The sequence below is a fragment of the Suncus etruscus genome, chromosome 4 (assembly GCF_024139225.1).
Source record: "Suncus etruscus isolate mSunEtr1 chromosome 4, mSunEtr1.pri.cur, whole genome shotgun sequence".
Lineage (NCBI taxonomy): Eukaryota > Metazoa > Chordata > Mammalia > Eulipotyphla > Soricidae > Suncus > Suncus etruscus.
The window spans coordinates 156099218-156117367 of NC_064851.1; the positions used below are offsets into that span (position 1 = coordinate 156099218).

At 45.4% G+C, this 18150-nt stretch overlaps 1 protein-coding gene across 2 annotated transcripts in view; it reads right to left on the bottom strand.

Annotated features, from left to right (window-relative positions):
- GRAMD2B (GRAM domain containing 2B) overlaps positions 1 to 18150 on the bottom strand; it is a 126324-nt gene that overhangs the window by 37676 nt on the left and 70498 nt on the right. The window lies entirely within an intron of this gene.

Consider the following 18150-nt stretch of genomic DNA (forward strand, 5'->3'; position numbering starts at 1 on the left):
CAGGTCTGCCACTGGGAAAAACACACAGACACACTACATTCTCTCTCCACAGTCCATCCATGCTCTCATCTATTTTTTTTTCTTTCCCTCACTAACGCTCAATGGGCCCCATGAGGTAGGCCATGCTCAGGAGCGAGCTTCTGACTGACACAGGTACTGTGTCAGACCATGCTGGTCTGTCCTCTGGAAAGCCAGGTCTGAGCCTGGCATGAGGGGGCAGAGGGGAAAATATTTCAAGGAAGATTTCCCCTTGAATTTCTCACAAACAGAGGCCCATAGTGTGAGTGTGTGTGTGTGTGTGTGTGTGTGTGCGCGCGCGCGGAGGTGGGGCCACAATGAGCATCTTCCATCTCAGAAATGGGGATTGTGAGAAGTAGGAGAAAAGGGAGTTGGTGACCTCTGGCCTTCACACATAGGGGAGACCTGTATCAGGGCCTGTCCACAGAACTCATAAGGGTGCAGTGGCTGAGCCTAAAGGAAAACTCACTGGGAGGGGGCAGCAGTGGGGGTTCACTATTCCCCACCTTACATGGTAGCAGCCTGTCTGGCAGCATCAGGAAATGTTCTTGGTTACTCTGAGCTCTGTGACCACTTACTTCATGCTTTTCCCAGCTCATGAAAATTCCCATCCAGACAACAAGTCCTATTGTGTCAAGTTCATGACCAAGGACACCTGGTAAAGCATCCAGGGAATGATCCACGAATGGCAGCTGCTCCCAGTTGGTGGCAAGCACTGCTATAGCCCTACGAAGCACAGCTTTCACGTTTTATTTTTTGTTTTGGTTTCCCAAACATGCCTGACATGCTTGGGAGAACTTATCTAGGTCAGCCACATGCAAGGTAAGTACCTATCATTGTACTATCTCTCTAGTCCATAAGGGCTTTTATTTGAACAACAACGAGCATTTCTTTTTTGTTTGTTTGTTTATTTTTGGGTCACACCCGGCAGTGCTCAGGAGTTACTCCTGGCTCTATGCTCAGAAATCGCTTCTGGCAGGCTCAGGGGACCATATGGGATGCCGGGATTCCAACCACCAACCTTCTGCATGGAAGTCAAATGACTTACCTCCATGCTATCTCTCTGGCCCACAACAAGCATATCTACTTATAGAAAGGGCTTAGTCCTTTGACTGAATTGCACCACATAGAAAAAGATGTTCTTGAAACATTATGAAGAAACATTGCATTGGTTTAAGGCATTTTGTTTTGTTTTGTTTTTGGGTCATACCTGGCTGTGCTCAGGGGTTACTCCTGGCTCTTCAGTCAGAAATTACTCCTGATAGGTTTGGGGGACCATATGGGATGCTGGGGATCGAACCTGGGTGGGCCATATGTGTGTGCAGGGCCTTATTCACTGTGCTATTGCTGCAGCCCCCTAAGGGCCTCTAAAGGTCTTTTTAAAAACATCCAGCATTGTGCTTAATGTCTGGATTCAAAAGTTCAGAACAGTTATTTGTAGTAATTTGCTGCCTTTCCCTCCTCCTGGGATACACTCAAGGCTCATTTTTTTTTTTTTTCCTCAAAAGGCCTCAAGATCTCTACTGGGATACTCTTCAGAAGAAGGGAGATTGGTCTGGAAATGTATCTTGGCATTCTTTCAGAATGATTGAGCTTCACACAGCTTTGCATAAAGCCCAAAGCTCTACACTCTGAGGGTCTTGGACTCATGCCTGTTGAAGAGCATAAGGAAAATTCCCTTCTTCAGAGGGCCGGAGCAATAATACAGGATGTAGGGCACTTTCTTTTTTTTTTTGGGCCACACTCGGCGTTGCTCAGGGGTTACTCCTGGCTGTCTGCTCAGAAATAGCTCCTGGCAGGCACGGGGGACCATATGGGACACCGGGATTTGAACCAACCACCTTTGATCCTGGATTGGCTGCTTGCAAGGCAAAGGTCGCTGTGCTATCTCTCCGGGCCCAGGGCACTTTCCTTGTACGTGAATGACCCAGGCTCCATTCCTGACATCCATTTGGTCTCCGAGCCCTGCCAGGAGGGATTCCCAAGTGCAAAGCCAGCAGTTAGGCCTGAGCATTGCTGAGCGTGACCCAAAAAAACAAAAGCAAAAAGCCTTTCTTTAATGTTTCCCATAGTAGGTTATATCCCCACATCCAATTGGTAGGAGAGGGCAATGGAATGATTGGGGTTGGGGTGTGTGTGTGAGGAAGTGGTAGTAGCATAGGGGACAGTGGGGGTTGCTTTCTGTTGGGTTAAAGAAAGTGGAAATTTTCCTTTCCAACAGTGGGCAGCAGGCCCAGGATGTCTGAAAGCCTTTGGATGAGACAGAAACTTGTGAACATGGGGCCAGAGTGATAGTGCAGCAGTAGAATGTTTAACTTGCATGCAGCCAACCCAGAAAATGGGGTTCCATTTCCGGCATCCCATATGGTCTCCTGAGTCTGCCAGGAGCGAATTCTGAGCACAGAGCCAGGAGTAATCCCTGAGTGCCACAGGGTGTGACCCAAAAATAAAACAAACAAACAAACAAAAAAAGAAACTTGTGAACACACAGCCCAGACAGAGCAACCAGCTCCAAATGGCCAGGGCAACAGAAGCTGAGCTGAGCCTGATCTCAGTGCCTCCTTGCCCAGTGCCCATCACTGGTCAGGCTGAGTAGTACAGGGCACTTGGGCCAGCTGTTGAACGAACAGAGTGGACAGAAAATGGCTGTGCCAACACCATCCAGCCCACCTGGGCAACTTCTTTGAATAATAGAATAGACTAGAATGGCTCCTCACTGGTCTTGTTCCACTTTTTCTTTGACTTGCCCTCATTCTCCTGGTTGGGTAGACCACCCCCTTACCCACGAGCGCCCCACAATTCAGACTTGTTGAGCTGTGAACAGCTTCCCCTTCCCTGGGCGGGCATGTTTGGTATCCTCCCTCCCCTTGTCCCGCCTTTCGCTGCTGTGCTCAGTGATGGATGCTGATTGATGTGGCATGAATTCCAGAGTGTCTCAAGAGAGTGGAATTGGCCTCCAGGCTGCTCCTCACGAGCCTACTGTGTAGAAGATGCCATGGGAAGTTCAGCAAGCAAGTTCCTAACAGCAGAAATGACTATAGCCGATGCTCTCTTGCCGCAGTGGCCTTGTCCCTGGCACATTCAAACTATGTAGATGCCACACGGTGCCCTGGCTTGTGCATGCATGCATGAGGGCAGAAAGAGGAAAAGCTTACTCATGATCTCTTTAACATTTCTGTCAGGGGTTTGGAGAGATAATGTACTGTGGGAGGCTCTTGTCTTCCACACAGATAACAAGGGTTTGATCCCAGAACCACATAGAGTCCCCTTCCATCCCCCTAGCCCTATCAGGAGTGACCCCAAAGTACAGTCAGGAACAAGCCTTGAGGACCTCCAGGTGTGTCTCCCCTTCCCCACCACCCCCTACCAAAAATCACTGTCAGGAGTCAGAGAAAGAGTAGAGGAGTTATGATGCTTCCTTGTAAGGGGCCAATCCAAACCTTTGCACTCCTGGTACCATGTCTGATCCCCCCCAAAGAGCAAAAAGCTACAAGTGAGCCCTGAACACTGCTAGGTTTGGCCTCCAAACCACACAGACTGTGTTATTATCAGGGGCCAGAGAGACAGTACAGGGGTTCAGGTGCTTGCCTGGCATACAGCCCACCTCAGTTTGATTCCTGGCAAAGCATATGTTCTTTTGAGCAGCACCAAGAATAATCTTTGAAAAATAAACTTGCTGACAAGGAGATAAGCAAACAGATCTTGGATCTCATTTAAATCATGACAATAAGGGCCGAAGCAATGACACAGTGGTAGGGCGTTTGCCTTGCATGCAGCTGACCCAGACAGACTGCGGTTCAATCTCCAGCTTCCCATATGGTCCCCCAAGCCAGGAGCGATTTCTGAGCCCATAGCCAGGAGCAACCCCTGAGCATTACCGGGTGTGGCTCCTCCCCCAAAACTCATGACAATAAAGAAAATCTTCTGACACTTCACTATTTTTCTTTTCTTTTCTATCTTTTTTTAAAGAAAACATGATGGCAAGGTCTTTTCAGGGTCACAAAGGGTCAGGTTTTAGAAAAATAGAGAAAGAAATCGTAAACCAACCATCCCTTTTGACATCATGTTTACTGGAAAGCGAGGGCCCAGGCCCAGTGTATGTGCTTGGGGCAGCGTTTCTGGCAGAGGTTTGCAGGCGAGTGTGTCAGCTCATGGGCTGCTGTCTGGTGGGGTACAGGTACTGACTCTGAAGCCACACTCCTGGGCCAGCTTTTGTCCAACCATCTCAGATCCTAGGTGTTGGCTCCATCAAGTCGCAGCCACTTGCTGTTGCTCAATCCACAAACAGGGTTGGGTATTGCCTGAAAACAGGCCAGTGTTGGTCAATTCTGGGGCCTCACCAGGTTTGTGGGGGCCCTGATTCCTGCGTGGCAGTTTTTGATTTAGAATTTCTCACTAAAGTTGAGGATCTTCTCAACTTCAGCTTTTCAACCTCGGGTTTAGCATAAACTGAGACGCCCTTCTCCTGTCCCGTCCACCCAGCCCTGCCCTTTTCTCCTCCTGCTGACAACAGCCTTGTTGTATTCAGGCATCAACAGGAGTGAGTCAGTAGTTTCTTGGCAGTGGGATAACTCAGCTGTATCATCCATGAAAGCAACGGGGCCAGGTGGCACAGGCCTGGTGGCTGTGTTAACTTTCCCATTCAGGATGCAGAGTCCTGGCTGGAATCTACTTGCAGATTCAGTGTATCTAAGCCACAGCATCCAATCTGCCACATGGTGCATGATGGGACCTGAGGAGCTACTTTAGAATCACTATATGGACTAAAGAACACCCATCTTTTCCTCCCACCAATTGTTGGGGGAACAGCACCAATTTAGAAGTCAGGGATAAATGCCAGAAAATATACCCCTGTCAGTGAGGATAAAATGCTGAAAGTGATGTTATTATGCAGACCAGTAGGAGGGTTTTGGGAGTCATCATATCTGGGCAAGGCTGGACCCACTGCTGGGTCTCTTATAGTCCTGGGTGCTGGGTGAACTGCCTGCTGTGGGGGCCCTCAGGGATGGCAAGCTAAGATGGCAAGGATCTGAGAGCTAAGAATTGGATCAGAGGGATAGGAATGAGCTCCAGGGAATGCTGGGCAGGTGCCTGAGGATAGGTAGAAAGTTGATGGTCTCACAGAGGGGGAAGTTCCGAGCACTAGCTTGGCAGAGAGCAACACCCAAGCCTCAACTAAGCTACCAAAGGTGGGGGAATGACCTGGTACAGGCTACAGCTCATCCGAGCCATGTTCACCAGTCTTGGAGTCATCAAAATGAACAAGTCATTGTCACAGGAATGGCCACGCCTAATCTATTTCCCTACTCCATTTTTCTCAACCACTGCTTTTCTTCCAAAGCCTAATAGAACTCCAAAAAAGCTTTCTGATAACATTATTTCAAACAGGAAAGGGGCAGTACCCCAACTGAATGCATCTTCTGCTAAAACCATGGCCAACCATCCACACCTAGAGACTATCCTTTGGCCATTGCCATAGATGAGGTCAACAAGAGCTGCAGCTGTCACCTAGAACATGGAACACACAGTTGTCTGTGGGGTCTCCCCTTCCACGTCTTCTGGGTGCTTAATGTTTGCTTCATGCTCCTGGGACTGGCCTCATGACATCAGGCCTCTGCTGCCACCAACAATGGCTTCCTATTGAGCCTCAGACCCAGGTGCGTGGATGGGTATCAAGTCCTTGAAAGTTGCTCAACTTTGCCCTCTTCTAACCTCATATCCTTCTGGGGGTAGGAGGCACCCCGAGGACCAACAAGGGGCCAACTGAGAAATGTTGCTCTGGAGATCTGGAGTCTTTCGTTTCTTTTCCAGAACCATTTTCCTTCTCTACCCTGCAGCAGCTTCCCTCCTCCCTCTCACTGGCTCCTGCTCTCTTTGGCCAGAACAATGCTGTTTCCTCCTCATTGCCCACCACCACCCACTAGGTCCATGCCTAGCACATGACTATAGACAACAGTCCTTGAACAATGTGGCTCTGAACTGCAGGGTTTACACTTCATACATTGATTTCTTCCCACTTGAGGGCTCAGCATTTTCAGACTGAACCATTAGAACAAGGGCTGAATTGGGAAAGTGGGACCTGCCTATGAGGAGGGCTCGAGACAATGTCATTTGGGAATGTCCCACCGTTTTGCAGTTCACAGCTCTGCCCCATTGGACACTGTTCCCAACGATCTACTTCTTTTTTTTTTTGTTTTTTTGGGCCACACCCGGCAGTGCTCAGGGGTTGCTCCTGGCTGTCTGCTCAGAAATGGCTCCTGGCAGGCACGGGGGACCATATGGGACACTGGGATTCGAACCAACCACCTTTGGTCCTGGATCGGCTGCTTGCAAGGCAAACGCCGCTGTGCTATCTCTCCGGGCCCTAACTATCTACTTCTAATAGCTGAAAGGTATGTCCAAACAGAAAGACAAATGTTATTTAGGGGAATGAAGCACAGAATATACAGTATTAGTCAATATTCAGCTATTATGGTAAATATATAAAAGCTCAAAAATGATCTTTTTGTAGACTGCAGGAACTTTAGAGCTATCAACTCAAATCCTAGGTGACACAGATAAACTGGGTATCTGAGATTATTTGACAGGGGAGATAAGACAGAAAAAGAAATGTATTGCATGATAAGTCAAAACTGTCATTAGGAATGAACAATTCTAGGTGATTATTGAAATCCTGAGCAATGTGGAGGGGGACCACCCCTTCCCAATTACACCCCCCCCCAAATATGCCATGAAAGCACAATCCTTTGTCTGACTTCTCTTGAATTAACTGTCATTTCTATTGGTATATTAAGGGGAGGGTTCATGCCAGAAATACATGTAGTAAGCCAAAATGGCCCAGTTTACCTATTAATAGCATAGTAACATTCCAGGTTAACTCAGGGCCTTTAGTGGCCAACGTGATGGCATTTGTGAGGAGGAGGCCCTATCCTGCGGCTGCCTTAGAAGATAAGTTGGTTACTTTGGCTTTCAGCTGTTGGAGGAGGCATTTGGACTTGAACCGTGTAAGATATGAGCTGCCCCTGCCACGCTGCTGTCACGTGTAACGACTAAAGTGCTTTCTTTCTCCTAAAGCCCTTTATTTCCTGGAAGTTCCATGCAGGAAAAATGAAAGATCAAGGAGGGCTGGGTGAGGTGGTTCAGTGGCAAAAGGGCACCAGCTGGCCAGTGTAAAGGCACACAGTCAGTCCCTGGAATCACACACAGAGGCCAAGTGTGGTACCACAGCTCAGCTGTCTGTGACATCCACTGCCACAACACAGTGTACAAGTGCAGAGTGATGGAGTAAGTAAGCACTGTCACCACCATGGGGGTGCTGGCAGGACTGTGGTGATAAGCACCGCAATGAAAAGGTGTGAGAGCACCTTGATTTGGAGTAGAGCACTCCAACCCCAACCTTGAGCAAGGGTTTGAGTATTACTGATACATGGGAGCACCCCAAGTAAGCAGGACTCAATTGCATAAAGGCACTGCCATGACCAAGTCTCAGGCTTGTTACTGCAGTTGTTATTTTTGCATTTAATTATGCTGAAATTACGTAAAAATGGGTTGTGATTTTACAGGGGAAATACATTTCCCTCATACCTCAAACACTGAAACCAAAGCATGAAAGCACCACAGCTAAATGTGAGTGACTGACATCCTGCACGGAGACTATAACAAAGGGAAGAAAAGGGGACTCTGTCATTTTAAAAGGGGGATAGAGATAATACAGGGGTTAACACACTCACCCTTCATAGGCATGGCCCAGGTTCAGTCCCTGGCACCACTTATCACCCAAACACCACCAGGAATGATTCTTGAGCAAAACTCTAAGTCTTGAGCATCTGAAAAATAAAGGCCCTACTTCTCCACCAAAAATAATTATTTTTCTTTTTAATTTCCCATTCAAGTATTTTAAAGGGAAACTAATGAGTAGAGGAACATTGCTTTTTTATAAAACAAAAACAAAAACAAAACTGGCTTAATTAAACTACTTCAAAACTCTAAACACAAAGAGTTTCTGTTGTTCTGGGGCCAAATAAATAAATAAATTAATTAAATTACATAAATAAAAAGGGCTATTTTTAGTGAGTTCGAGCTATGGTTTCAAAAGCATCCAGATAACCTTAGGAAAGTATATTTATTAACTTTCTCTTATCTGACATTTATTCTGCCCTTTAATCGATCCTGTGTTTAGTGCATTTAATGATATATAATTGTCACATATTTAATTCTGTTAAAAGTATTGATTTTCTTTATACTGTGATACAGAATTCTATGTAGCATAGAATCTAGGAACAATTTTTATTATTTTGCATATGAATACAAATTAATTAGTACAATTCCTCACTGCTGTTGAAGAGTATTTACAGATCACTAAGTTGCTGGGGGAGAGGAAATAGAATATGTGTCATTAGTACACAGCAATTAGTGCTTCTCTCCAGAAAATGAACAGAAAAACTAAATTCAAATTCAAAAACTAAATTTGCTAAATCTTGCTTCCTGGCACCCTTAATTTTCTGTCCTCAATTTCTCCACCACCAAAAAGTCCCTTCTTCCACTGGAGCTCAAAGTCAAAGGCTCTAGAAAGGTCTGCTCTCCGGCCTCTCCCTCTTCACTCTGCCCCTCCTACTGGACTTCCCACGTGAGCTGACACAGCTGTGTGCCGGACAGGTTCCAGGACTGTGACAGCCTCCTCGGCAGATATGTAAGGTAGATCCTTCCTATGTCGTGACAAGGAAATGGGGGCATGAGAATATTAAAGGAGCCCTTGATCGAGTGACTAGGGTCCTCATCACTCAGACTAAGACTATCTCTCACCCAACTTGGCCAAATACCAACACTGTGGATCTCACCACCCTGTCCTTTCCGTCTCAGACTTCCTCTCAACACCCACTACTGAGTTACGGGCAACACTCACTCCTGCCACTCCCATTGCCTACCAGCTGATTGAAGGTCACTTCGGGCTGATCCTGACTGACCCACCTCACGAACACTCACTTCTAGTTCTCCCTTCAATTCCCAAGACTAAGCTGAAAGTGAGCCCAGCTCTCTTCTGGCCTCAGGCAAGCACTGCTTCCAAGAGTCAGCTCTGGCAGAGGATCAATCTCCCCTACCTCCAGGTGCCCTTCCTTACCTTGTGCATCTTCCCATAAGCTCTGACTACCATGGCAACTGTACACTTTCACGAGGGGTTGGCTTGAACAGGACAAGTGGCCACTGCTGTCCTGTCATTCTCTGCTTATTTATATGGCAAAGGTCCTGTGTGTCCTGGGAGATCTGGACAGGTGCTCCACTCATTTCACAAAGATTTCATGTCCCTTATATAATGAAATCCCAGGATTAAAGTATTGCAACTCATAGAGTTTCTGAATCTAACAAACAAAACTTAAAAGCTCCTCAAACTCGTTCCTGAGGCCAGACTTTCTGATTTCTAGCCCAGAACCCTTCCTGGAGACAGAGGGCAGCATAAATAGCAACAGAAAGGGCTATTTCACTCAAAATTCTTGGACTTGGGAAAATTGGCATGGGAAAGGGCAGAGAATTTATTTTCTCTGTTGGTGGAGCGATGATGATGATGATATTCTGACACACAGACTAGTCAGGAGAACTAGGGGTGCATGAGGCAATGGCCCATCCTTCCAAATCTTCCACACAATGCCCTGACAAGTCAGTCCTGCTGATGCTGTGGGCAAAGAGGAACCATTTCCACCAAGGGAGCTTTATCATTTCTTCCCGCAGAACTGGGTGAGAGGAATTGGCGCCAGCCTGGGCGAGGCCAAAGTAGCTGTTATTACTACTGGGAAGAAATGCTGAGAGCATTTCTCTGTGAAGGGTTTAGAGGGAAAGGAAGGAATGGGGATCAGGGGTGACTTTTTTTCCTTTCAGATTTTCTTTGAAAAAGAGAAGACAAAGGAGACTGTCTAGCCTGTGGCTAGTGGCATCCACAGAGCAACGCTATGCTGGGCTTCTGAGAGTGATTTTGTTTATTTTCTTCTGTTTGGGGGCCATACCCAATGATGCTCAGGAGTTACCCCTGGCTCTGCATTCAGGAATCCTTCCTGGTGGGGCTGAGGATGCCAGGGGTCGAATCCAAGTTGGCCAAATGAAGGCAATCTCCCTACCAGCATTATCTCTCCAGCTTGAGAGTGACTTTTTTTTTTTTTTTTGAGTCACACCCAGTGCTGCTCAGGAATTACTCCTGGCTCTGTGCTCAGAAAGTACTCCTGGCAGGGGGCTGGAGAGATAGCATGGAGGTAAAGTCCTTTGCCTTGCAGGCAGAAGGATGGTGGTTCGAATCCTGGCATCCCATATGGTCCCCTGAGCCTGCCAGGAGTGATTTCTGGGCAAAGAGCCAGGAGTAACCCATGAGCACTGCCGGGTGTGACCCAAAAACAAACAAAAAAGAGAAAGTACTCCTGGCAGGTTGGGATGCCGGGAATCAAACCCGGGTCTGTCCCAGGTCGGCAACATGCACGCCCTACTGCTGAGCTATCTTTCCAGCCCAAGAGTGACTTTTTGACAGGGTTGCTTACGTGCATTAATAGGGCTCATCCCATGTCTCCTCTCCCACAGTGCACAGTGGCTGCCTGCCAGATGGAATGCGGTAGAACATTTGCCTTGCATGTGTGAGGCCCTAGGTTCAATCCCCAGCACTGCAAAGGCAGATAAACCCAATCTCCAAAACAGGACCTGAAAGAGTGCATCAGGGATGGCAAGTTGCCTGGCACAAAGCCAGCCCAGGTTCTATTCTTAGCACTACATATGGTTCCCTGAGCAACTCCTCCTGCTCCCAAAGAAGTAAGCACAGAGCCAGGCATAAGCCCTGGTCACAGATGGATATGGCCTAAAAATCAAAAACAAAAGATAGAAATCAAAACCAATTGGGGCTAAGGGGAATGCACACATTTTTTTATTTGTCTAGTGAAGCAGTACTGACTAGATTCTCTCCCTAGAATCAGTTACAGATTTTATTAAGGAAACTTGAACCTATATTTTTCTGATTAACATTTAATTTATATCAAGTCTGACTGGGTAATTAAACAATATCCATTTATTTTTATAAACAATTAGGAAAATATCTGACTTAGTGCGAAAACTTGGTGTACATAAAATATTCAGAAGAACAACCACTTTTGGTCATTCTTATTTTAAGTATTCCCTGCTTATTCTTGCTTATTATTTGTTGTTTTAAATAAAATATAATTAGTATATATTAACATGGGATCTACAATACAGTGATTCAACATTTGTATGCAATGAAGAACTATCACCATAAAATGTCTTATTATTATCATTTCCCAGCAGTTTCTTTAAAACTACAATACAATCTTATTTAAAAATTTTTTACAATATAATGTTAATCTTACAAATTATAGTCCCTGTACTTTCAATTACAGTTCATGATTTTGAAACTGAAAGTTTGTATCTCCATCTATTTGGAAGCAAATCCCAACATTATCTTTCTATCTATAACTACTATATGTTGTAATTCTAGAAGATAAGAATTCTGTGTTTGTGTGGGAGTGGGTGGGTGGGTGAGAGCACACACATTTCAGGGACTGAATCCAGAACCCTTATGATGTATAACATGAGCTCTACAACTCAGCCATATTCCTGCTCTAGGAGTCTTTTGGTGGAATGTAGGGGCCAGTCCTGGCAAGTTTTCATTTAACTAGAATGGGTGGTTTGATGCATAAGCCAGAGGATGTTTTGCTGATCAGGTCCTACAGGGCTGGGGGTCACATGGTCTACTTTACAAAGCTCAGGGGTCAATTGGCGCCAGGGGTATAACTCTCTCTCTCTCTCTCTCTCTCTCTCTCTCTCTCTCTCTCTCTCTCTCTCTCTCTTTCTCTTGTTTTTTTGGGTCACACCCAGTAGCGCTCAGGGGTTACTCCTGGCTCTATGCTCAGAAATCACTCCAGGGAGGCTTGGGGGATCATATGGGATGCTGGAGATTGAACCAGGGTCCAGATTGGGTCAGCAACATACAAGGCAAACACCCTACCGCTGTGCTATCGCTCTACTTCAAATATTCTTATTTGAGAGTAACAATGGGATGGGCCACCCTCTGGATGCCACCTAGGAGAATTATTTTGAGGTACTGGTGCTTGAAGAAAGTGGGGAGAGGCTTTTCCCTGTACTGACCGTAGTTGCCTCAATCAGCCCCTTAAAAGGCACTATGCTGTCCTAACCTTTCTCTCACATGGTTCAACAATTAGGGAAAATCAATTCATTGACAGTAAGAAGAGGAGACGGTAAAGACAAGCAGAATGACTCAATCACAAACTATCACATTCCCCCAGTCTTCTCAGGGCCCGTCACCTCTCCTGACTATCCTTTACTCCTCCCAGAACCAGGCATTTCCCCTTCAGCAGTAAGATGGAAGAGCAGGAAGTATTGAAGTCTAAGTCCTGACCAGCTCAGGGAGTTCCGGAGTTTTATTTGGAACTCATCTCCCATGAGTTGAATATGCTAATAAGCTGCTGTTTATTTTTCTCTTATGAATCTGGCTTTTGTGATAGGGGCCTCTGTTAAGAAATGAGAGAGAACATTTTTTTCCTCCTCTTCTGCGCCCAGAAATTACTCTAGCATGCTTATTCTTTCAGAAGGTTTTGAAGAGTCTTTCTGTAACCATTTCTTTTATTCTACTTCCTGTCTCCTTGTTGCTATTGCCATGATAGGGTTGATCAGTATTACTTCGTTGTGGCAGCACATGTGACCTTAGTGCTCTCTGGACAGGGGTTAAAGTTCTTGTTGAGAGGTTGCACTTCTGAACCTGGAGCTCGTATATGTTTAGCTGTGCTGTTTGGACACTCTAGCAGACTGCTGGAGATCACACACTGCTGGAGATGCCAGGGATTTCAGACAGTAGAGACCATGCTGGCTGCATGAGGGTGATACTAGGGATCGAATGCATATCCTCTAGCTTGCAGGACACATGCTTTTTGCAGCTGAGCCATGCCTGGGTCCCTATATAATGTTTTTTTTGGGGGGGAGTCTTATTAAGATTCTGTTTGGAGGCAGAGAGGTAGACAAAGACCCTGAATGCATGCTTGCTATAGAGGCACTGAGTTTGAGTCCCAGAAACACAAGATCCCTCAGGCACCACTGGGTGTAACTGGGGTGGCTCATAGCATTGAGTCATCCAGATTGCATAGTCCAGTACCAGTATGGATAGCCCTAGTCTCCAGAGTGTTGCTTGCAAGACACCCCTCATTCTCCATTCTAAAAAAGAAGATTCTGATTGGACTTACACATTTAAGAAACACAATGTTGGAGCCAGGTATATAGTGCATCAGGTAAGGGATATGTGTATATGTCTTGTGTCCAGCAGACCTGGGCTCAATCCCCACTATCCCGTATGGTCTCTTGAGCCCCACAAGGAGTGATCCCTGAGCACAGATCCAGAACACCCTGAATATCACTGGGTGTAACCTCCAAATCGTAAAAATATCTTAAGGATGCTCTATTTTCTTCTGGAAGATGGTAAATCTTACCATTTATTCAGATTATCTTCTTTTTCATAGGTGTATTTCTTACAGGCCTAAAAAATGATAATTTTGGTTTTGTTTTGTGTTTGGGCCACATTCAGTGGTGCTTGGGGTTCCTTGTAGGTTCAGGGGACCAAATGGGATCCCACAGATCACACCCAGTCAGGCAAAATCCCCATTCACTGTGCTATCACTCTGGCCCCAATACATTTATTTCTACACAATATTTTTTCTACCATTTTCATTTTTCTTATTTGTCATTACTGGTAAGAAGAATAATCTGAGATAGCATGGAGGTAAAGCATTTGCCTTGCATGCAGAAGGATGGTGGTTCGAATCCGGCATTTCATATGGTCCCCCAAGCCTGCCAGGAGTGATTTCTGAGTGTAGAGCCAGAAGTAACCCCTGAGCACTGCTGGGTGTGACCCCAAAACCAAAAAATAAAAAAAGAGTAGGGGGCCAGAGAGATAACATTGAGGTAAGGTATTTGCCTTGCAATCAGAAGGTCAGTAGTTCGAATCCCGGCATCCCATATGGTCCTCTGAGCCTGCCAGGAGCGATTTCTGGGCATAGAGTCAGGAGTAACCCCTGAATGGTGCCGCGTGTGACCCAAAAACCAAAAAAAAAAAAAAAAAAAAAAAAAGAGTAATCAGTTTTCTGAAGACTCAGTCAACAGATTGAATTACTTCTGGTTCTAATTTTCACTTAAATTTAATAAAGAAAATTAATCATCACCTCTTCTCAGCATACAGAGGTCCACCCTCTCAAGCCACTCTAGACCCAGTTGCTTTGAGCACTCCCTTCTGCCCTCAGCTCACCCCTTTGCTCTCAGCTTGACACTTTGATCACTTTCCCTTTCTTGAAGTCTCTGACTACTGTATCTCTCAGTGTGCCTGTGCGTGAAACCCAATAACCTGGAGGTCACAACAGTGACCTTTGCTCTGACTTCGCATGGGTCATGTTCAGGCCTGACTTTCATTAGCACACAGTTTGCTCCATAACAAAAAAAATCCTGCACAAGTCAGCCATCTGTACCTCCCACAGCTTACCTGGTCCTGCCTACTCTTCCAATGTCTCTCCATCACACCTCCTACCACATGTGTTTTTTGGCTCAGAGACAGACCACACAGGTTGGTTCTGTTTCCTTCTGACCTTTTCATCTCAGGATTTAACTTCCTGAAGCAGATCAGCCCATGTAGATGGTTGGTCAAATTTAGTTTTATTCTGCCACACCCACACAACGCAACCACCCCCAGATCAGCTCCAGTTGAATCTGTCCATCTTCAGATCCCAGGATGCTGAGCTCTGTTGGAGGGGAGAAATGTAGCCTGGTGTATAGCTGGGGTTTCAGGTACCTGCATATACTATGTTGCTTCTCTTTCCCCGATAACCCAGTTTACTGAGTCTGACCCACATTACCATTGCTCCATTACAGCTAAATGCCACAGGTATTTCTCTAGTTGACTTAAGTGCTGCTCTTGGTAGCACTTGCCATTGGATAATATTACCCTTCCCTTGTTTGTTCTTCATGGTTTTATTCATTCTGTATCATTCAGTTTGCTTGTCTTGTTTATCTATTAAGTTCTCTATTCTCTATCATCTTTATAGTCTCCCCTTTTAATCTTTATCCCATTTATTTATTTATTTCCATTGGAAAATTACATTTATTTTCATGGTTTCCACTATCACCTACATGCTGACACTCTACCAATTCTGACTTGGGATGCTTTCTGACACCAACTACTGATTTCCTGATTATCTCTCCCACCTTCAATTGGGAATCCAACTACACACAGTTCCATTCTGACACTGTTTAGAGTCAGCAAGATCCAACCAGGTGGGGGATGTGGCCTATAAGACTGCCCAAAACCAATCAATAGACCTCAATCAGAAGTTCTATCACCTTCTCCCTTAAATTGGGCAATTTATTACAAAGGCTCAAAGAGGGGCTGGAGCGATAGCACAGCGGTAGGGCATTTGCCTTGCATGCAGAAGGACAGTGGTTCAAATCCCGGCATCCTGTATGGTCCCCTGAGCCTGCAGGGGGCAATTTCTGAGCACAGAGCCAGGAGTAGCCCCTGAGCGTTGCCAGGTTTGACCCAAAAACCAAACCAAAACAAAACCAAAGAACTGAAGGAAGCACTTTATATGTTCATTTTTCTAGTTTATTCTAAAGAATAAATGTTAGAACAGCTACATAAAGAGGCATATCTGTCCAGATGAGGGGCCCTGGGAAGCTTCTGCACTTGATCTTTGATAGCGCATCAAATCTTATTCTCACAGAACTTAATCTCCAAGTCCTTCCTCTCCCAGGAGGCTGAGCTGGGTTGGGCTGAATGTTCCCGTCCTCTGATCTCTTAGTCTCTGGTGACCAGTTACATCCTGAGACTAAGGGTTTGATCTAAGTCATCTTAGCACAAACCCAATAAAGATAAAAGGGGTTTCTTATAAAAAAAGATACTCTCTGATCATTTAGGAAATTTCAAGTATTTGAGGAATTAGGGATTATTTTATGTGTTTTTTTTTTTTTTAGCACAGGTCTCCAACCCAATCTCAAATTGCCTGTATAAGGCTCAGTGGTACAGCACTTGCCTTGCCTATATAGGTTCTAGGTTTGATTTCCAGTACTGTTTGGTCCTTCCAAGCAAAAATTCAGGAAAGCCTCTAAATCCCCCCAAATTCTTTGGTAATAATTAAGTTGAAGTGTAAGCTGCTGGGTATCCAACATTTTTTTTTTGGGCCACACCCAGTGCTCAGGGGTTACTCCTGGCTGTCTGCTCAGAAATAGCTCCTGGCAGGCATGGGGGACCATGTGGGACACCGGGATTCGAACCAACCACCTTAGGTCCTGGATTGGCTGCTTGCAAGGCAAACGCCGCTGTGCTATCTCTCTGGGCCCGGGTATCCAACATTTTATATTAAACTACATGTGTGGGCAGCAGAGAGATAAAACAGAGGGCAAGGTGCTTGCCTTTGCATGTGATCGACCTAGGTTCAATCCACATATAGGTGCCTCCAACCTGGAGTGATCCTGAGCCCAGAGAAAGCAATAAATCCTGAGCTCTGTTGGATGTGGCCCAAAACAAAACAAAAATTGTATTTGAGAACAATATGATTATTTTCAGATCTCTCAGGTATACCAGAGAAACTTGTAACTCTATTGAGAAGTAATGTGGTTTCTGTTTTTAATAAAAATGTTAAAGTACTGGACATGGCTAGTTAATTATGCTCTGTACAGCCTAGGAAGCATGAGGCCCTGTCCACTGTAGCCAAAGAGTGAAGAGGCAGGATTGTTTATAAATGTGTAAGAGGAGCAAGAAGGATGTTCAAGATGCTTCCAACTAGCCCTAACCAAGTCTAAGTTTACCCAGGGAAATAAATAGGAAGAGAGAGAGAGAGAGAGAGAGAGAGAGAGAGAGAGAGAGAGAGAGAGAGAGAGAGAGAGAGAGAGAGAGAGAGAGAGAGAGAGAGAGAAAGAAAGAGAGAGAGAGACAGATAGACAAAGAGAGAGAGAGGAGACAGAGACACAGAGACACAGAGACACAGAGAGAGCGCCAGGTAGAAAGCTAGAATTCTATTGGTATGCAAAGAGAGTGCTTGGGTTGGCTCAGTCTGATAAAATTCTTTATACACAGGCTACCAGAACAGTCCCAGGAAGTAGGGCATTTTCTTCAAAGCCTAATTAGTACCTTCAGGTTGGATGATTGAACACATCAGGTCATGTAGCCCAAACTCTTTACAGAGGAGGAAATCAAACCCTGAGAATTGATTTTCCCAAACATCCAAAGAATCTGCAATAGCACCCAAGTTGTAAAAGGAAAAGCAAACATTCTGAAAGGGGCATTAAGTCCTTCCATTCCATGACTCCTTTAAGTCTTCCTGGCTAACCAGCCATAGAAGACCCCAAAATAATTGTTCATCAATAACACTAGATTTTTTTTTGTTTTTGTTTTTGTTTTTTTCTTTTTTGGGGGCCACACTCAGCAGTGCTCTGGGAGTTCTTCTCGCTCTGTGCCCAAGAGAGTTCTGGTGCAATTAGGGAACCATACTGGAGGATGGGAATTGAACCCTGGTCAGAACCTTATCCATTGTACTACCACTTGACCCCAAAACCACTAAATATGGAATTTCCAATATTATATACTTTTCCCTACCTCTATGTGGATTAATTATTGCCAAGACTAAATTCTTTCTTACCCATCATCCTCACTTCAAAAATCACCCAATTCCAATTTGCTAAAGAAAAAAACAAATGACCTGGGCCCCTTTTCCTACCAGGGTCTGATTGGTAGCTATGAGGCTTATGTCACAGGGGCTGGACTGTATGTGTATGTGTGTCCTACTCCCCTCTTTTTGGAGAGGGAAATGCTGGCCCCATATCAACATTATGGGGCCAGCATACTTATTATCTCCATAATAACAGAGCAGAATCACAGAATATGCAATGTTCTAGGCAGCAGAGGACAGCTATCAGATCTCAACATTATGCTCAAGAATCCACTTTGGGGGCCCAGAGATAGTACAATGTGGAAGGATAGTACAATGCCTTGTACATAGTTGACCTGGATTTTATTCCTGGTACCCCATATGAGTGCAGTGCCAGGTGTAAGTCCTAAACACCACTGCCCCCTTCCCCCAATGAACAATAACAACAACA